Source organism: Propithecus coquereli, unplaced genomic scaffold (assembly GCF_000956105.1).
Source record: "Propithecus coquereli isolate 6110/MARCELLA unplaced genomic scaffold, Pcoq_1.0 Scaffold12, whole genome shotgun sequence".
NCBI classification, from domain to species: domain Eukaryota; kingdom Metazoa; phylum Chordata; class Mammalia; order Primates; family Indriidae; genus Propithecus; species Propithecus coquereli.
This window is the reverse complement of record NW_012136080.1, coordinates 3,409,462-3,418,480: the sequence shown is the minus strand read 5'-3', so window position 1 is coordinate 3,418,480 and position 9,019 is coordinate 3,409,462.

Here is a 9,019-nt window from a genome sequence, read left to right as displayed (position 1 = left end):
GCAGAGAACGTAAGTCTATACTGAAAATCTATACAAAGAGCACAGGTTCAGGATAGGTACCATGAAAGATAGGAAACATCTACAAGACAATCCCTGACCCTAAGATAGTGCTGATGTAGTCGGAGACCAAAGGTGTGTGGCACTGAAAGATAATGAAAGTACATTTTATAGAAAGAAGTCAAGACATCAAAGGAAGACGTATCTTGATATTGCATGAGACATTACCAAATAGAGAATTTGGATAGTGCTACTATAATTTGGAAAAGAAAGACATCATCGAATTATGAGTTAATAAAAAAGAATTGGATAGCATGATATCTGACCACCAAGAATTCATATTTTTTAAACATCTTCATCAACACTTAGAACTGCTCGACTTCCCTTCCCCTTGATTTCTGTTTTGTGTTAGCTGAGCGATGACGGCATTGCCATTTACATCAGCACTGAGTATCTATTCTCATCTTCTGCTAAAACATTGGGTTTAAATACATACAAAGGAGCAGCAGGAGACTTGGAAAAGACTGACTCTCTCTGTATATTTTTTACTTGTGTGAAAGTCTAAAAACAGAAATCTAGGGAAGAGAAGGAGAGTGTAAGAGTCGGTCTTTTCATCTTTAATGCACTGGGCAAGGCTCTGAATTGTCTTTATCTGTATGTGAGCAAAGAGATACAGCTTTTCTTTCAAGTTCTCAGGGTCAGCAAGAATTGTTGCTGGGGCTCAATTTTCAATGTAAAAAAATAGCTTTCAATCTTATTTTGAAACTTTCTACCTGAACATGAATCATATTATACTAAAGCCAAAGGGACCTTAGAAATCTGAAGCTATTCTTCCTTCTTTCTCCCTTCACGTGAATCCCAGAAATATTAAGTGATTTGTTCAAGGTCTCAAAATTAGTTGAGAATATACTTGGGGTGGAATTTGAGTTTTTATGTCCAATATTTTGCTCTTTCAATAAAACCAAGTGACAGTTTCCTCTTGGAACTTAGTACCAGGAAAGATTTTGATCTCATCCAAATGACTGAGATGATAATTTTCACCAGGCCATTTTTTGGACTCTATTTAAGTGAGAGCTTAATTTAATGGTCAGATAAGTAAACCACATTCCTTGTACAATAAATTGCTCCTGTGTTTATGCAATTTCTGATTTTTCCTGTTTTTTTTTTTCCCAATGTATTTTGGACTTTACTTGAAAAATAATATACATTCATTATGGAAAATTTGGGAAACATTTTACACTATAAAGAAGTGAAGAAATTCTTTTAACCTCACCATTTATATTACTTTGTTTCTATATCTAGTTTTAATTTTAAGCTGCCTTTAAATAGTTTAAATAGGAAGAACTAAATACATAGTTTATTTAACTTAGGCATCCACAAAATGGGGCCCTCTTTTTTAAAAAATGTATGTCATGGGGAGATAGAAACACCAGCACAAGACAGGATATGGGAGCTTGGAATTATAGTGAATAGTTATAGATTTAAGAAAGATTCTATTGCCTAAAAATTCTGTGATTTAAAGAACATACATTAATAGAAAGTACCTATGTGTTCAATAATTTGAATGAGGAACTTTGGATCACATACCAACTCTTTTCCTCATTTTTTATATGTAAAAGATGAGAAAATCTGAAGAAAAATCCCTCAGAATATTCTTTTAAGTTTAAATTTGAGTGATTTATAAAATCGACAAATAAAATTGACACATGCTCACACAAACACACACCTACATTCAGGATAACAATCAACCATGGAAAGAAGAGATTGGATAGCAAAGGGAATTATAATAAAAGGGCCATGAAGTCAATGTTGACATTTGCTTCAAAGAAAGACATGCTATGGAATAATTTCATTCAACCATTCATTCATTTATCACTTAACAAACATTGTTTAGTATATCCTATGTGCTAGATAATCTTAAACAAAGGGTTAGATAAGATAAGATAATAAACCATAAGAAGCTCGGGGTGTGGTGCAAGAGACAGAGATAAACCAATGAATGTAAACCAATGTGTTGGTAAAATGATTGAGGTAATAATTATGATAACTAACATTTATTTTTTTCAACAAATATTTATGTGCCTACAATGTGTCAGGGATTATGCTAGCCACTGAAGATAGGATGGTGAACAGTTGATACTGTACTAATCACTTTTTCTATGTTTTCTCATTTATCACTCACAGCTGCCCTGTGAGATGTATGTTATTATAATCCCCATGCAACCCAGAAAAGTAACTTGCCTAAAACTGCACAGATAAAACTAGGTCAGATGATATACAACAGCTATTATAAAAGCAAATGCCTCTATTTTGAGGGGCATCCAAATTAGGCTGGAGTGGAAAAGTGGGTACATGTATGTTAGTCATGCAAAGGAGGCTTGGGACGCACTTTCCATGAAGTGAGGCTAGTGTGATCAAAGTCATAGTCTCTGGAGAAGAACTGTATATTTTGGGAACTTCTAGGAATTTTGTTTTGCCTGAGCATAAGTTTTGAGGATGGTGAACAATGAATGAGTCATGGGAGATAAAATAGGCTCAGAATCCCAGAGGCAACATGAGGCGTGGGCATGATCATATTTGCCTTTTATTAAGGTCATGCTAGCTGCAGTGTAGAGAATAGCTTTCAGGCAGACGAAACTTTAGGTTATCAAAACCATTTGGGAGGCACGGAGGAGGTTCACACAAGATATGGTAAAGGCCTAAACTAGGGCAGCAATTGGATGGATAAATTAGGGTCTATTCAGGATATATAAAAAAACAAGGGCTTAAAAATTCAATGGCTATTCAGAATTAAGATATGAGAAGGATTACCTGGAGTCTTACATAGATGACATAGAAGAAGTTGATATGAGAGAAATAGTCAAGGAGTATTATCAAGACCGCAGCTGGGTATTATCAGTCAGAAACCTAGGGGAGAGGCCTGAGCTTCAGGTGAAGATTTAGAAAGTGTTCCTATGGAGGGGATATTTAAAATACGCCAGTAACTGAGATGCAGAAGTTCAGTGTTCCAGTTTATGGAAACTTGAGTAACACTGGAATATAAAGAGTGGCTAAGGGAAGAGGACTTTTTTTAAGAAAACTGAACATTCAATAGCAAAGGATCTTTCTGTTCCAAATAAGAAAGTTTGCTGTCTTAGAAATGTATGGAGTAGAAAGTTTTAAAAGAAATTAATTGACAGAGTCAAACATAGCAAAAAAGTAATTCAGAAATATATGGATTGAAAATGTGCATTATTTTAGACAATTAAGTCATTAGTAACTTCAATAAGAGACACCCTGGTAGAATGGTTAAAGAAGAAATCAGATTATAGAGGGTTGATGAGGGAATGGGGGGTAAGAAAGTGGTCAAGGTAATCATCTACTGATTTTCAGGAAATTTGCATGTAAAGTCAATGTGAAAGATTAGGTAGATCAAGGAAAGATCTATCTCAGGATCAGAGTAGCTGGAATATTTCATAAGAAGAGGGAAAGAACTAATAGAGAGAAAGAGAGAAATAAAGATATAGAAAAGAAGGGCACGACAAATGGAACACGATTCTGAAAGTAGACTATGAAAAAGTGCAGGTGTCTGTGTGATCCTTTTACAGAGAATGCCTAATTTTCTGGGAGAAAAGGAAAGAACTCGTATGGATATAGCTATAAACCCTTTGGCAGATGAGAGAACAGGAAATTGAGGGTATTTACCATTTACGTCTGATGAGACTGGGGTTTCAATGTGTGTGTAAGAGGCCTGAGCAGAGTATTGATACTGGATAGGCACCAAGGGACATAATGTTAAATTTTCTATGACAGGTTATCTTCAAAGCAAGAGAAAGATAGTGACATTTAATAAATAAATGAATCAATATTAGCTCCACTTTTCACCTTTCCACACTTCCGAAAAGGCTCAGATCAACTGAAGGGCAGTAGGATATGGAATGTATCTTGGTCATATGACTTAACTACTGTGAAAAATTATCAAGAGTCGAGGATACTATTGGATAAATCTATGAACCTTTAGGAATCTACAAGCCAACTATTGCCCCGGGTCCATTGTAATGACCTAAAGTCTGAAGGTGAGGGTCTATACAGGATAACCTAAAATAATAGTACCCTGCATTTATTGAGCTCTTACTGTAATTCAGTAACTATTCTATGTGTTTTACATTATTAACTGATTTGATTATCATAAAAATCTGAGTCAGTGATATTATTGTTTTTATTATTTTATCTATAAAGATAGGGGTTGTCAGAGTACTTTCCAGGTGCTCTCTCTCATAGGTAAGAGCACATGAGTAATTCTGGTCAATGAGTTCTAGAAAGAAAATGATATGCATAATTCCTGGGCTGAAACACAGAATATCAGATGTGTTACCTCTCAGTGACTTTTCTGTTCAATGATAATGACACAGGCCTTAGTTTCTGGATGTGCAACTGTAAGATGGATGAGTGACTGTCAGCCTGGGTGCCTGCGTAACTGTAGAGAAGAGCCCTCTCCACTGCTCTATAACCAATAAATACAATTTGGTGGTTAATTTACTTAAATATGACGTGGGGTATAATTTGCTACTGTAATATAATCTAACCTATCCTGACTAACAAGTGAGCAAAATGAGAGATATAGCACTGGATTGTAGAGCTAGTATTTCTTCACTGTCCTCTGTAATGGTGAGATGGGGACAGTTGTGGCTCTTAGGAATCTGCTACCCAAATAACTGCTCCGGATCTATTGCAGTAGTATAAATCCCTAAGATTTTCTCCTATGCTCAGAATAAACACGTATAAGCATTCTTCAACTTTCTCTTGATGAGCCTGGGAGTGATATAAAAACTTATTGTCAATTCAGGAAGCCAAGTAGCTGCTATCAAGTTTTCAGAATTGAAATGCAATATAAAACCTGTTTGTCAACCATACCATGGGCCTTTGTTTATGTCACTCCTTATGTATAACTGTCTTTGAAATATGTAGCTGAGTCCCACAGTGGATAGGAATGGACAAACTTAAATATCGGCAACATGTTTAGTCATTGGCTGGCATGGACAGTGTGGTAGATTCGAAGGTGTGACAGCTGAAGACTCACCAGCGACACTCTTCCCAGAAGGTTCTTTTGAAATGAGATTTGAATGGCTCACCTCCATGGCTACGAAATGCCCGTTCTCAAATATTCCAGAGCTCCTTTTCTTCAAGGGCCACAGCTGGATTGTTTTTTACCACCTCTTTAAAATTAGGATGGCCATGTGACTTATTTCGGTTGTTCAGTTATAAGTGGAAGTTCTAAAAAACAGTACATGCTTTGCCAAATTACCTTATTCCCGTCAAGGAAAACATATTTTGAGCAGAACTTCCATCAATCTGGGCCCCAATGCAAGCAGAGCCCCTTGCCAACTCATGTTAGACATGTAGAGTGAACAAGAAATAGCACTGTTGTAATAAGCCTTTGAGATATTACATTTTTATTAAAGCATAACCTAGATTATCCTGATTGAAACCATAGCTTTGGAGGTCGTGCTAGAGTATTCTAGTTTCTACACATTTTGAGAAATAGGAGGCAGTGACTATTTGGGAACAGGAAGCAGTGACCATGACACTGGAATCCATCTTATTGGACATTAGAGCAGGACAATTCAAAAGGATTAGTCAAAAAAAAAAAAAATTAACTTGATTTTCCTTCTGAGCTTCTAGAGACACTTATATTTAGAAGGAAAGGCTTGTAAGCCATAGGCTGTAACAAACTATTAGTACATAAATGTGTTCAATAGGACCACACACTGTAACAGTAATAAACAACTTTGTATTAGATGTGTTAGAATACAAAAAATAAAACAATGTTTATTACAATCTCTTACATCATATGCTGCATGTTATAGGTTTCAATGGCTTTTCACAAATATTTTTTTCTACTCTGTGAAGTAGAGAAGGTATTATTCTAGTAAGAAAATGGAAACTCACAAAGATTAAATGACAAAAGGGATAAATGGTAAAGACAAAACTAGAACTCAACACATCTGAGTAGATTTTTTTATATCAGCCTGTAAATGAAAATATTTCCTTCTCTTGAGGGCTAAAATTCTTGTTGCCAGAAAAAGTTTAAGAATATTTTCAAGGCCTACAGTCAAATATATACACATCAATAAGACATTTACAGATGTTTTGCATTGAGGTATTGGATGAATGCTATAATTAGAAAATAGAAATAAGGAACACCTAAAACTATCACGCAGATATAGAGAGTCCTGAAGCCCTTTCCAGTCCCATCCAGACTAATATACAGCATCACGTGCTGGAGAGATAATCAACATTAAACAAAATAATAATAACAATTGCTTTATTCATGGCTTATAGTTCTTAAGTCATTTTAATGTATGTTTTCTCTCTTGTGTATTACATTTTCTCTACAAGGAACTACAGACTTGACCCCAGGTCTTGCATCCACAAATCCCAAATGTTTATGGAGATATATAAAACAGGTGCAAATAGATTTTTAATCAAATTAAAGAATGCTATTATAAGGCAACCTCCTTTGAAACTCAAAATACCAACAAACTGATGTGAAGATTTAAAAATATGGCCCCAAATTATTTGATACTTCTTCCATTTAGAGGTTGGACTTTCTTTCCTTTTTGATTCATCTGGGTAATGCGTTTGGTTTTGATTTCGCCTTAAGAAACTGGCAGCTCCTACCCCTGTCTCTTTGAGTATGCACTCTTGAAACCACCATGCTGTGAGGATGCCCAAGCAGTTCATGGAGAGAACCACATGAAGAACTGAAGCCCCAAAGCCCCACCACTGGCTGAGCTCCCAGCTGACAGGCAGCACCCAATTGCTATTACTTTGAGTGAGCCATCTCGGAAGTGTATCTTGGTGACTCAGCAATAAGCTGCTTCATTGATCCCTGCACAAATTGGAGATCTGTGAGCAAAATATAATATTGTTGGTTTAATTCAATGGGTTTTGGGGTGGTTTATGATAAGCAAATCAGTGAAATTTGCTTAGGTTGGTTTTACCCTACGAGGCTTTCTATAATACTTAATAGAGTGCTATGGTCTGGGTATAGGGACTTTGTGCCCCCCCTTACATTTTAGAGTTAAAAAAAAACATGATTTCCTCTGTGAACATTTAATTCTCTTTCATGTGGGCATTAGGTTTATTACATTGTGTGGTTATGGTTATTCTTCTATTGTTGTCTTGTTTAGGCCATAGAGAAAGGTCTATGTAGGAAGGAAGTGGTCTGCAATAAAATGAGTTGGGATTCTTTTTGTCTATGGAGGTGGGGGGCACAGTGGGAAAATTTCCTTTAGGGGAAGGACGTGAGATTTGAGGAAGGCCTTAGTGAAAACTCCTGACTTTCATGATGCCTTTTTTATGGCCTTAGATTTCATGGTGTCAAAACAAGTTTAAAGGAATTTAATATATTTAAATTTTCACAGAGGTCATGTTCTAATGGTGCAGTTTGGCCTTACTTGACCCACAAATACCACGGAGAAACATTAGGCTTTTTTATTGGGCCAATGCTTCAAGAAGGAACTCAAGAAAACTGGTGATGGCAGTCTTCATTAAGAAAGCTTGGTGGGGAAAAGATACAAAGGCGGTGAGGCCCACGTACTACAGATCAATAGGATCCAGGGCTTAGAATTTGAATTTAGGGCACGCATCTTGTCATGCCTTGCACAGTCCCAACACATAGTAGGTGCTGGAGGGAAGACAGTGAATGATAAATGCCGGGCTCCTTTTGCCACTAAACCGAGGCTTGCTTTGGGCTGCCATTCTTAAGCCCTTTGTGGTTTGTTTCTTGCAAGTGATTTCATACACTAGGCAACATAGATCAGGCCCACGAGGAAACAGTTTTTACACACAGATCTACAGTGCAAATTTTATGAATCCGAATCATGGCTTACAACTAATAAATTTCACGCTGAACTTCCAGCCACTTCAAAGGAGGCGTTTTCCTCGCTTTTACGTCGTCAGTGGCAGCCTGGGTTTTCTGGGACGCGATGCACCACCCCAGCAGGGACTCCCTCATCTTTCTCTCTCCGACTCCGCCCAGGAAGGGAGCCCGCAGAGCCACCCGCAGTTGCTCTCGGCTCGCCGCGTGGGGGACCCCGCCCGCGTGAGCTCGGTTTCGGAAAAGCGCCGCTGGTTGGGACAGAGGATTGAGGGGAGGACAGGCACTGACTAGTGCCCGAGAGCAGCGTGCCGCTGGGCGTGGGACCCCCCACGCCGAGAGCCTCACCCCGGCCATGGCTGCCCCGCGCCGCCCACTCAGGAATCCCGTCCCCCTCCCAGAGTCTCCCCGCCCCGCTAGCCGCGAGCCACGAGCCACGGCCGGATCTTCTCGAATTTCAACACAAAGGGAATCCTCGGCCGCAGGAAGTGCATCACGAGAAAGGGGGCCGGGGGCGGGGAAAGGGGGATGCCTCCTCTCCTTCTCTCCACCCCCACCCTCCAGGAGCCGCGGGCAGCCGTGACGAAACCCGCGGGGTCCCCGACGCCCGGTGAGCCGGGAGAATTCAAACAAGGAACCCCCCGACACCGACAGCACTGGGGGGCGGGCGCTCCCGCCTCCCGCCACGCCCGCGTCCCTGGCGGCCAGGATGAGAGCTGCCACTCGCTGCCGCTCAGACACCTGTTTGCTTTTCCCTCCTTTCCTTCCGGGTGTACGAGCACCTGGGTTTACGTTTGTTTTTCTACCCCTGCCTCTCAACTCTCCTTCCACACCTCCCTCCGTTCCAGGGTTTTCTGAAAGATCCGGGCTCTGGATGACCCCCTCCACCTCTCCACTGGCTTGCGCCGCAGGCTTGGGCGGCTTTTCTCAGCGCAAAGTCGTGGAGACCGAGCCCCAGCAGGAGCGTCGGGTAGAAGGGCCAGGAGAGACCACTTTCGTTTTCTAAGGCACCTCAGTTCCTGGCAGGCCGCCAGGCTTTCTTCTTGGGAGGTGTCAGTCTTGGGGGGAGCCTCGCTATTGGGTGGGTGGAGGAAACAGGCGAGGGGACTTGTTTTGAAGCTCTTTTTACAAGGCAATCTTACTGCTTTTACTTACATGGTA